Source organism: Schistocerca nitens, chromosome 8 (genome assembly GCF_023898315.1).
Source record: "Schistocerca nitens isolate TAMUIC-IGC-003100 chromosome 8, iqSchNite1.1, whole genome shotgun sequence".
NCBI lineage: Eukaryota > Metazoa > Arthropoda > Insecta > Orthoptera > Acrididae > Schistocerca > Schistocerca nitens.
Window position 1 is genome coordinate 271,193,850 of NC_064621.1, and position 12,654 is coordinate 271,206,503.

The following is a 12,654-nucleotide window of genomic DNA, read 5'->3' on the forward strand; positions in this document are numbered from 1 at the left end:
GTTCTCTAGTGTTAAGGTTGTTCTGCTAGGTTCATTGTATATTGACTGACTTGGTGAAAATCTTCATACTATACGGTATAGCAACAGAGACTTAACCTGAAACATAAAATTCCTTGCTTGTTAAAAAATTTTGGTGTTACTTGCCTTTAGCAAACCTTTGCAGAATCTCGACCACAGACTCTTTCGAAGAATAGAAGTCACACAGTTTTAAAGCTATTCTGGCACCAGCCCTATGCATCCAGTTGTTAGAATCATTCAGCGTAATTCTAAAGTAAATATATTTACTTGTGAATATTTCTTAATCGAGTTTATCACAGAAGTAGTGATGTAACGTATCTTAATTGGGTGACGAAAATATTTCTTACACCTTGTGTCCTTTTTTAAATTTTATGTCTTCTGATCGTGTTCGTGTTGCACACTGGATCAGAAATTTTTTCAAATAAATGTAATTTGATCAAAATTTTTTGTAGCTTTCGAAGGGTTGAGCTCAAAACCACTCCCAATCTGAACCCTGCCGTTTCAAAGCACACTGCACAAAATATTACTCACCCCCAACAGAGAAGTTTCGGTAACCTTGCCTTGGAACATTCACTCGTCTGTTTTTTCCTTCTTTCTTCGTTCTTCATTTCCTCACCTCCTCCGCTTCGGCGTTTGGGTTCTCTCCTTGTTTCTTCTTCCTCCCTGTGCGCTCCCGAAATCTGGCCAAGCGTTTGACATGTGAGAGGTGACTGGGTGCGGCGTAATTCCCAGCTCCGTGTTGACAGGTAGGATTCCCATGTACCCTCTGGTACAGGCCAGCCCCAGGGAACGGTGACTGCCTGAGCTATTACCTTCCCAGTTGCCGACTGGTCTCCCTGTGGGGTATTCGTATGGCGTGACGTGAGGTGTGAACACTAAGGTGGGTGAGCCTCCCTCTGAGGAGACCTCCAGTTGGAAGGAACGCATCTTAGGAGATGCTAGCAATCACGAAGGACTTGTTCTCGAAGAGCCAATCATCCTTATCTCAGTCTACGGATAAGTAAAGGTAAAGATTCAACGACTCTCCCAACTGTACCTTGGTTCCTCTTGGTGTCACATACAGAAGAAGTTCAGTCTTTTCTACAGTTAATGAACTTATTATTCAGAGAGGTGCTGATGCAATTGCAGGCTCTGTGAACTACTGCTCACGCTTATGTAATGGGACTTTCCTTCTGGAGACCAGTTGTGATTTTCAGGCGCAACAACTGCTTACAGGTTCGCTTCTCCATGTCTATCCTGCTAGTGCCGAGGCCCCTATGTGGTATTATTTACCCATTTATTGGAATGACCGAGGGAGAAATCCAACATCCCACTGAACAGGGACCGGGCGCTGGTGACCAAGCGGTTCTAGGCGCTTTGTTCCCTCCTCCCCATTACCTGTTATGGAACGTTCATACTTGGTAAGGTATAGGATTGGTAAACAGGGCACATGGGCTACAGGAATGGAATGCTGACCCCATTTGATGATACAAAAATTTATTTTCACCACCTTAGTTAAAACGGAGCACTGATGACAGCACAATGATTAATTAGCATTTGCAAATAGTGGTGATCTACACCGATTATTCAACTGTATAAAAGCAATGAGAATAACTCAAAAAAATTTTAAAAGAAAAACAGCCTTATGGCTCCTACATTAAATTAATAAAAAATTACCTTACACAAATATAACTTTAGCGTAACTGGAGATCTGAGCTCACTAGTTGTGAAATTAAGTCATTTATCAGGCCTTGTGAATATGAAAAAAAAGAAACAATTTTTAAAAGCTATTAGGTTTCAAAAAATACTCAGATAGTAAGATCTCATAAACACGTGAATTAACTATTACGGAACACATTCGAAAATATGAAGTTCCGATAGACTGAAAGAGCTACACAGCAATCAGCACATTCTCGACGTTTGGCGTTCGCATCCGCCGTCCGTCTGAATTCCGTGCTAGAGAGCTCAAGTGACATCAGCGGGCAGGAGGGCCTGTGCACATGAATAACGGCTTCTAGAACACACAAACCCAGTATTAATACAAAATTCACTAAAATACTAAAACCATCAGCTAAGCACTGGGTAGCGCCAAATGCAGGAAGAGATGTTAAACGTTATAGTGTGGCAACCGTAGTTACTATTAAAGCAACAGTTCAGTAAACAGTCTCCAATGACGTGAAATTTCACTGAATAAATTTATGAACCACAACTACCTCAAGGCGTTAATGACCAGACAATCCGCACACAACCTTAAATACCAAAGCACCGTTTGACGTCTCAAAAATGTTACTATTACAGTTGCCAACAAGGACGAAGTTTACGATTCCCGTTTAAATTAATGGCTGAAGTTTTATCCAGAGAATAAACTTATTCATAAAATTAACCACTTAACATATTAACAATAAATATTAAAAACGGATTCACCGAATATCGGCCTCGCTTGTAATTCAAGATAAATGCATCGGAATCAGGGCACAGAGCAGTTACATGGGACTTGGAATACCAAGCATCCCAGACCCACCTCCAAGTGGCTTAAGGAATGACTAACAAAAATCAAAGTCGCTACACGGAACAATCACATCCAAAGGTTCCACCACACAATGGCTCACCATTTAAAGTTAGTCCAGGAGCTCGCTGTTAACATGCACGCCAGGGTAAACTTGCGCGCTCTCCTCAGGATTCGAGATAGACATGACTCTTAAACAGAGCCTATGCTGACCGGTGACTGCTTCCGCACTCCAATTTAAATCGCTACCAGACACAGATACCGGAATGTCACCACCGTGCGTCCTCACAGTACCCCCAAGCGCCGACTCACTACGCGCGATGTTCCGTGCGCTGTCTTCTCTCTGTCATTGTCGCAGACCCGAGTCTCCATCACTGTCCCCGACCGAGTCTCTGTCACTGCTCCCGAACCAGTCTCACATCGCGAGCCGCGGCCGTCTTAGAGGGCGCTAGCCCACCAGGACGCCACAAAGCGCGTAACTTCGACAGAGAAACTTTCCTGCCTGCAGGAAGTCACCGCTCAATACTATTTAACTCTTCCTATGGAATGTTCGTAGTTTTAAATCAAACAGGGAGGCATTAAGTGCTCTGCACTTGAAATCACAGCGTCTAGATGTTCTGAGCCTGCAAGAAACGACACTGCCTCCGTGCGGCTGCTTTTCGTGTTGCCTTCTGATTTGATTTGACATCCCCTCACCCACCCCCTCCCCCGCACCCTCTCAGGGCCGGCATTCCATGTCATGAGGGAGTCATTCTGCTCATTCTGGATGACGTCCACAGTTACTCCAGCTTATTCGTCAGTCCTCTTACATATTTTGAAACTCTTCAAGATCCTGTCAGAGAGATTCCCTCTTGGCTGACCATTTCAGTCTGCTGAGCTTCCTGTGTCTTAACACTGGAGCACTGAAGTTCCTTTCAGACTCCAAGTACATCTATTCCCTTTCGGAGCCCCCATTCTGCACTGCCGAGCTGGCCAATCGTCTCAAGTGGTCCATTCTCTCTGACATATACTCGAGTGACAGTGTCCCGTGCGCTATCAGTTTGCTGACTCCTACCCAATCTACCTGTAATCTCTATTAGCAGCTTTCTAAGACCGACTGTAGGATTTACTTCTCCCTGGCGATTATTGACGAACAACATTTCCCCATTAGTGATGATCGGGTAGAGTACCTTTCAAAACGTTGTCCTTACGCCGCAGAATGTTCCATGCCTCGCACTTCTTTTTTACCTCACCATGTCCCTGTCCTCTGGTGGAATGAGGTGCACTGTGATGTGCTTCTCTCTTGAAGACGTCCTCTGCACGTTTTTAACCATCATCCTACGATGGCGAACTGTATTCGTTATAAACAGATGCGTGCACAGTGTCACACCATTCATTGGAATAGCGAAAAAGCTAGCCGGGTTTTCTCTACTATCTCTTCCGCGGTGTGACACGAGGCCAACTCCATCGGCTCTCTGCCAAAGGTTCATTAGCTAATTTCGATCATAGCAGATGACGTCACTGTAGAGCCTCATGCTGTATCCAACACATTGAGCCGCTGTTTTGCGGAGGAGATTTCGAGCTACACCAACTAGCACGCACCTTTCTGCCTCGGAAAGAGTGGAAGAGGCTCGTGTGATATCCTTCTCCTCTCAGTATCGTGAATGCTATAATGCTACCTTTACTATGAGGGAGCTTGGACCATGCTCTCATCTCCTCTCGATCTAGCGCCCGAGGGCCGGATGATGTTTGCAATCAAATGTTGCAGCACTTTTCTTTTGTGGGCAAGAACTTTCTGCTTCATGTGTACAGACACATTTGGGCAGATGGCACGTTTTGCGGAGGCTGACGTGAAGCCATTGTCATACCCATACCTAATACCAGTAAGAACAAACCTTCTGGCTATCTCCCCATTTCTCTCACCAGCTATATCTGCAAGGTTATGGAATGTATGATTCATGGATGGCTCACATGGTGGCTGGAGTCATCCAGTGTGCTAACCAAAGCACAATGTGGATTTCGTACGCTGTTCTGCTGCAGATGCAGACCATCTCGCCGCTTTTTCAACCCATGTCCTCTGTGTTCTGTACACACGGTGCTTCCAAAGCCGTCTGCCTCATTCCCTACAGGAATTTTGAAAAGACAGAGTTATCAGGTTCGCAGGGGTTCAAAAGAAAGGAGTTCTCTTACCCATAAGTATTAACCCTATTATGGACTGTCTGCCACAAGGCATCTCTGACTCCCTTTTCGTAGACGATTTTGTGATCTATTGCAGTTCTGCGCGGACTTGAGAGGCGTCTTCAGCGATGTCTCTGTTGGCTTTACTCATGGAGCATCGACAATGGCTATTGCCTTTCTACTGACAAAAGTGCTTCAATGAAATTTTGGCAGCACAATTGGTTTCTTCCACCTCTTTATATATTAGACCTGTAGCTCTTCCCTTCACTGAAAATACGAAATTCCTATTGCTCAGTCTTGATAGGAAACTTTCTTAATTCTCCCACCTGGCCGAGCACCGTACCCCATGCCTCAAAGTCCTATATGTCCTAAGTGGTACTTCTTGGGGAACGGATTGGACCACCCTCTTCCATTTATACCGATCCCTTGTCCTTTCGAAACGATAGTATGTCCGTTTCGTTTATTCATCTGCACGTCCGTCCATCTTACACTTGCACCCTTGTGCAACACAGCTAGCTCTTTATTCCCATGAAGTAATGAGTGATGTCGACAAGGGGTCTCAGATCGATTCGATATTCCTAGATTTCCAAAAGGCTTTTGATACCGTTCCTCACAAGCGACTATTAATCAAATTACGTGCATATGGAGTATCGTCTGAATTGTGTGACAGGATTCGTGATTTCCTCTCAGAGAGGTCACTGTTCATAGTGATAGACGGCAAATCGTTGGGTAGAAGTGATATCTGGCGTTCCGCAAGGTAATATCAGAGGTCCTCTGCTGTTCCTGATTTACATAATTAGATTGTTGGCAGATGATGCTGTAATTTACCTAGTACAATCATCAGACGATCAGTTTCAATTACAAAATCATCTAGAGAGAATTGCTGCAGTGTGCGGAAAGTGACAATTGGCACTAAACAAAGAAAAGTGCGAGGTCATCCACAAGGGTACTAAAAGAAATCCTATAAATTTTGGGTATACGATCAATGGCACAAATCTATATCCTGTCAATTCGACTAAATACCTAGTAATTACAATCACGAGCAACTTAAGATGGAAGGACCTCATAGATAATATTGTGGAGAAGACGAAAGAAAGACTGCGCTTTGTTGGCAGAACACTTAGAAGATGCGACAAACCCACTAAAGAGACAGCCTATATTACACTTGTCCGTCCTCTGCTGGAATATTGCTGCACCGTGCGGGATCCTTACCAGGTATGATTGACGCAGGAAATCGAAAAAGTGCACAGAAGGGCAGCCCGTTTCGTGTTATCGAGCAATAGGGGTGAGAGTGTCACTGGTATGATACCCTCGTTGGGGTAGCAGTCATTGAAACAAAGGCGATTTTCTTTGCGGTGAGATCTATTTACGAAATTTCAATCACGAACTTTCTCTCTCGAATGCGAAAATATTTTTTGACAACCACCCACGTAGGGAGGAATGATCATCATAATAAAATAAATCAGAGCTCTAACGAAAATATTTGGGTGTTCCTTTTCCCACGCGCCATTAGAGAGTGTAATGGTAGAGAAGTAGTACAAAATTGGTTGGATGAACCCTCTGCCGGGCACTTAAGTGTTAATTGCAGAGTAACTATGTAGATGTAGATGTAGATCACAACCTGCCCACTGCGGAATACGTTTGGCCACTGAGGCCTTTTACACCTGCCCAGTGAAGTGTCCATGTCAAAGCTGCGGAAATACCACTGTCAGACCGGCGTGATGTCCTCCTCAGAAGGGACGCAAGCCATTTGTCTTCTATGATCAGCCTCCAATCCTATGCACCCTTTTGTGATGACTCCCTTCATCACAAGTATGGGGCGTGCCCTCCTCTGTTACTTCGCAGTGTTCGCCGTCGGCTACTGCAATGCCTGTCACGTTCCCGATGGATGTGACCTTCCACCCCCTTCACTTTGTTTGGTGACCCTTGTTCATCTCTTACTTCATTTTCTTCCTAAGGACACTACTCCAGACTCGATCTGTTGCTGTAACTTTCTCGACACTCTCACGCAACTTAGCGTACGCTGATGGCTCTAACACGGACTGTGGTGTCAGGTGTGCCTTCGTCATTGACACCGACTATTTTCCATATAGACCTCCAGAGCACTGCTTGAGTCTCACAGTAGAGATCTTCGCCATCTATCAAGCCACCCAGTACATACGGCGACGCGGGATCTTCAGTTGTGTCACATGTTCTGATTCTCTTAGTGCCCTTCAGGGGCTCTGTGTGCTGTACACAGTCCATCCCTTACCGAAACGGGTCCAAAAAGCTTCCTCTTGCTCACTATTGAGGGGCCACCGTAATATCCATACGGTGTCCTAGTCACGTCGGCCTGACGGATACCGAGATTGCTGACTCAGCTGCCGAGGCTGTTGTCCTGCTACCTCGGCCTGCTAGCTGTTCCATTCTTTCGGTTGGTCTTTGTGTTGGTGTCTGTCGGTAGATGGTGTCACACTGGTATTCTCTTCAAGGGGCAAGCTCTGGGGAATTAAATCTCTCGCAACGGCTTGGCCGACCTCCTCTCGGACCTCTCGTCGCTAGGAGACTATTATATCTAGGTTGCGTATTGGGCACTGTCCTTTTAGCCATTGCCATTTGTTAAGTGGTGGTTCTCACAACCCTGTGCTCATTGTCATCAGCCTTTGACGTTTCTCCATTTCCTGAACCAATACCCATTCTTTAACCGCTTACTTTCCAGCGTGCATTTGCCGTCTGAGCTATCGGCAAGGGCTGCCGATAGCGTTTTACGTTTTGTATGTCATAGTAATACGACGAACGACTGTGTCTAGGTGTATTCTGTGGATCATTCTCCAAGGGGAAGTCTTTGTTTTTGTTCTCTTTCCTCCTGGCTGTTGGGTTTTGCATACAGTCACTTTTTACTTTTTTACTTATTGATCTTCTAAGATTACGACGGCGCTTATGATCTCAGCATTTTTTGCGTTCTAAAACAAAAAGAAAAATGCTGTTTCTTGTAGACATGAGGGACAGTCATCGCCGAAAAATTTGCAAATCGTTGCCAATTCATTCATGGTGTGGTCATAGGAACGACCTTACACTATAGTTATCACGAATATAAGTCTACCCATCTTGCTGCTCTGATACCATTACAACTGCTACATACACGCTTACGTCAGTGGTGGAAGTGTCATATTGTCACATGGTACCAGAGTTATGCCAACTACAACGCTTCCGAGTTCCCTCTTTCAAGTGGCCGACTAATATTTCGTCTGCAGAGCTTATTAATTTATTGTCAGATCTTTCTGAAATGATAACGAAGACACGTCAGACAGATAAGTCTTTATCGCTATGACACAAGGAAACATAACGTTACCTAAGCGAACGGCAACTTAGTGTACGGAACGATGACTGATGCAACAATATTTGAATGTAGTGAGCCAGTATTTATTTCTGAAAATTTATTTTCCCTTAAACAGCACGAACTGATGTGCTACTAACGGAATTTTCAAGGGAATCTTTGTGAGTTTAAGGGAGCAGTAACACAAACATGAGGTGAAAATTTTCTGAAATCATATCGGACGAGGGACCACTTTGACAAAACACGAACATCGGATAATATAGTCCGCAAATACAGAGCGGTAAAAATACTTGTAAATTTAGAAAAGGGAGATTATTCGCCTCGTGGTCTAGGGCGCCTTGTCATGGTTCGCGCGGCTCCACCCGTTGGAGGTTCGAGTTCTCCCTCGGGCATGGGTGTCTGTGTTGTCCTTAGCATAAGTTAGTTTAGGCTAGAATTAGTAGTGTGTAAGCCTAGGGACCGATGACCTCATCAGTTTGGTCCGATAGTAACTTATCACCACGATGGAGATTATTCTCCACTGACTCTTCTTCAGCACCCGGCGATAGTGTTGAACAAGATAACGATAGGACTATTGTATTAGGTGGAGACCAAGACTGGAAATAGGAAGATCATTCTATAAGTATGGCAACTATGGTATGTCGTGCGAACATATGGCATCATCGTAACCGTAGTAAATATATTCGAAAGCCCATGGAGAATTGTACGGAAATCAACCCACAGTTTCACACCACACGTCAGGATGGCTCGGTACCAGCGCCTGAGACATTCAGTGTGAGCTTGCCCGTGCTACAAGATACATGTAAGCAGAATGGAACAGCGAGCATACCTGAAAAATGCCTTTCTCGCCGAGCTCGAGTCTCGGTTCGGCACATATTTTTAATCTGCCAAGACGTTTTAGAGAATGGGTTCAAAAAATGGTTCAAATGGCTCTGAGCACTATGGGACTCAACTTCTGAGGTCATTAGTCCCCTAGAACTTAGAACTAGTTAAACCTAACTAACCTAAGGACATCACAAACATCCATGCCCGAGGCAGGATTCGAACCTGCGACCGTAGCGGTCTTGCGGTTCCAGACTGCAGCGCCTTTAACCGCACGGCCACTTCGGCCGGCTTTAGAGAATGGGTTTTCGAATATTATGCTGCTCTAATACAAACATATGGGTGTGGAATGAGGATTTTAAAAGAGTCTTTCAAAAGAAAACTACGAACAGTTAAGAGATCTATGAGAAGGTCTGTTCTACATATCTCTAAGAAAGAAAGGAACAGAACAAAATACATAAGTGAAATAACAGGAGCGAAGCGTTTTGTGGGAATTGTTAGAATATGGAATAACGCACTATAAAATGACGTATGATTGACAAATGCAGTCATACCAGCCTACTATTCGAATAATGAACTGAATAAGCTTGCAGGATTCACCTGACAAAGTGCAGTAAGAGAGGCGTGTATACGGCGATTGAAATTGTATTTGTTTACCCAAATACCAAAGAGGTTATACCATGTAAACTTTGAACAAGTTCAACAGATACAATAATAAATTAGTTAATACACAATTATAACAGTGACAAATTTTCTCTTACTAATGACCTGAGCATAAAACAGGTTCATTCGACAAGGCAACCACTAAGGACTTTGGACGTCACAGGCAAATAGACAATGTGTTAGATGAAGGCAGTACTTAGTCGTAGGAGATATCAGTGACTTGGGCTATAATTTTTTAAGAACAAGCTATACGCTCGTGCTTCCCAACCGAAGTTACATAACGACAATCGCATAATACCGCTTTTCTTTTAGAGTTCCGTACCTCAGTCCGTAAAAGCGGAATACAGAGAGCATCAGGTTATCAATTACTTCGTTGTTCCTAGACAAACAGTGAAATACAAATGAAACCTAACGAAAGAAGCAAAGGAATTTCGTTTATTTTTTTAATACACTGAGTGAAGTCAATACATCCGTTAATCCTAGCCGAGTAATGTCAGTGTTTGTTCGTATTCGTAAAGATAGGACTGCAGCGCCTCATTCTGTTACTGACATAAACTTCCAGAAAGACTTCCGTCACTGAGGTATAAAAAAAAAAACACCTAACGACTTCTTCTATTAATTTTTTGGTGTACTGAGAAACTAGCAGCGCTATCTATTGGTTCTTCGGTTACTAGGTCCTCAATAAGGTAAAAATCCGGACAGCTAAGCTCAAAAGACCCCTAAAAATTGAAATTACAAAATTTTTCTATGATCCGATTTTAATGTAGCAAAGCCTATATATTGCCCCAAGCTATGTCACTGACCTGTGAAATCCCCATGAATATTCGTTCGGTAATTTCAGAGATTTAGACAGACATGAAGGTTTTACAGTTTATTATTAGTATATACAGGGTGGTCCATTGATCGCTACCGGCCGAATTACCTCACGAAATAAGCGTGAAACGAAAAAACTACAAAGAACGAAACTTGTCTAGCTTGAAGGGGGAAACCAGATGGCGCTATGGATGGCCAGCTAAATGGCGCCTCCATTGGTCAAACGGATACAAAGAACGAAACTTGTCTAGCTTGAAGGGGGAAACCAGATGGCGCTATGGATGGCCAGCTAAATGGCGCCTCCATTGGTCAAACGGATTTATTATTAGTATATACAGGGTGGTCCATTGATCGCTACCGGCCGAATTACCTCACGAAATAAGCGTGAAACGAAAAAACTACAAAGAACGAAACTTGTCTAGCTTGAAGGGGGAAACCAGATGGCGCTATGGATGGCCAGCTAAATGGCGCCTCCATTGGTCAAACGGATATAAACGGCTTTTTTAAAATAGGAACCCTCATTTTTTATTAAATCTTCATGTAGTACGTAAAGAAATCCGAATGTTTTAGTTGGACCACTTTTTTCGCTTTTTGGCGCTGTAATAGTCACAAACATATGGCTCACAATTTTAGACGATCGGTAACAGGTAGGTTTTTTAAATTAAAATACAGAACGTAGGTACGTTTGAACATTTTATTTCGCTTGTTCCAATGTGATACATGTACCTCCGTGAACTTATCATTTCTGAGAACGCATGCTGTTACAGCGTGATTACCTGTAAATACCACATTAATGCAGTAAATGCTCAAAATGATGTCCGTCAACCTCAATGCATTTGGCAATACGTGTAATGACATTCCTCTCAACAGCGAGTAGTTCGCCTTCTGTAATGTTCGCTCATGCATTGACAATGCGCTTGCGCATGTTGTCAGGCGTTGTCGGTGGATCACGATAGCAAATATCCTTCAACTTTCCCCACAGAAAGAAATCCGGGGACGTCTGATCCGGTGAACGTGCGGGCCATGGTATGGTGCTTCAACGACCACCCCACCTGTCATGAAATATGCTATTCAATACCGCTTCAACCGCACGCGAGCTATGTGCCGGACATCCATCATGTTGGACGTACATCGCCATTCTGTCATGCAGTGAAACGTCTTGTAGTAACATCGGTAGGAAATCAACATACATTGCACCATTTAGAATGCCATCGATAAAATGGGAGCCAGTTATCTTTCCTCCCATAATGCCACACCATACATTAACCCGCCAAGGTCGCTGATCTTCTAATTGTCGCAGGCATCGTGGATTTTCCGTTGCCCAATAGTGCATACTATGCCGGTTTACGTTTCCACTGTTGGTGAATGACGCTTCGTCGCTAAATAGAACGCGTGAAAAAAATCTGTCATCGTCCCATAATTTCTATTGTGCCCAGTGGCAGAACCATACACGACGTTCACAATCGTCGCCATGCAATTCCCGGTGGGTAGAAATATGGTGCGGATGGAATCGATGTTGATGTAGAACACCGATGTTTTTGAGAATCCCGATTCTCGCGCAATTTTTCTGGTACTGATGTGCGGCTTAGCCGCAACGGCAGCTAAAACACCTACTTGGGCATCATCATTTGTTGCAGGTCGTGGTTAACGTTTCACATGTGGCTCAACACTTCCTGTTTCCTGAAATAACGTAACTATCCGGCGAACGGTCCGGATACTTGGATGATGTCGTCCAGGATACCGAGCAGCATACATAGCACACGCCCGTTGGGCATTTGATCACAATAGCCATACATCAACGCGATATTGACCTTTTCCACAATTGGTAAACGGTCCATTTTTACACGGGTAATGTATCACGAAACAAATACCGTCCGCACTGGCAGAATGTTACGTGTTAGCGCGTTTGTGACTATTACAGCTCCATCTATCACAAAGCGAAAAAAGTGGACCAACTAAAGCATTCATATTTCTTTAAGTATTAAAGGAATATGTAATAAGAATGGGGGTTCCTATTTTTTTAAAAAAAACGCAGTTGATATCCGTTTGAGCTATGGCAGCGCCATCTAGCGGGCCAACCATAGCGCCATCTTGTTTCCCCCTTCAAGCTAGACAAGTTTTGTTCTTTGTAGTTTTTTCGTTTGACGCTTATTTCGTGAGATATTTTGGCCGGTCACGATCAATGGACCACCCTGTATATGTACATATAACTAACCTGTTTGTATCATGTTTTCTATGGGCCTTCTTCAGATATAAACAGAACAAGGTTGCTACAGATCGCGTCAGCTGTCTTCTTGTAGCGCCGTAAAAAAATTACCACAGTCTGACCTGCCAATTCTGTGAACTTTTTGAAACTTATGACTATTTCGAAGACGAACAA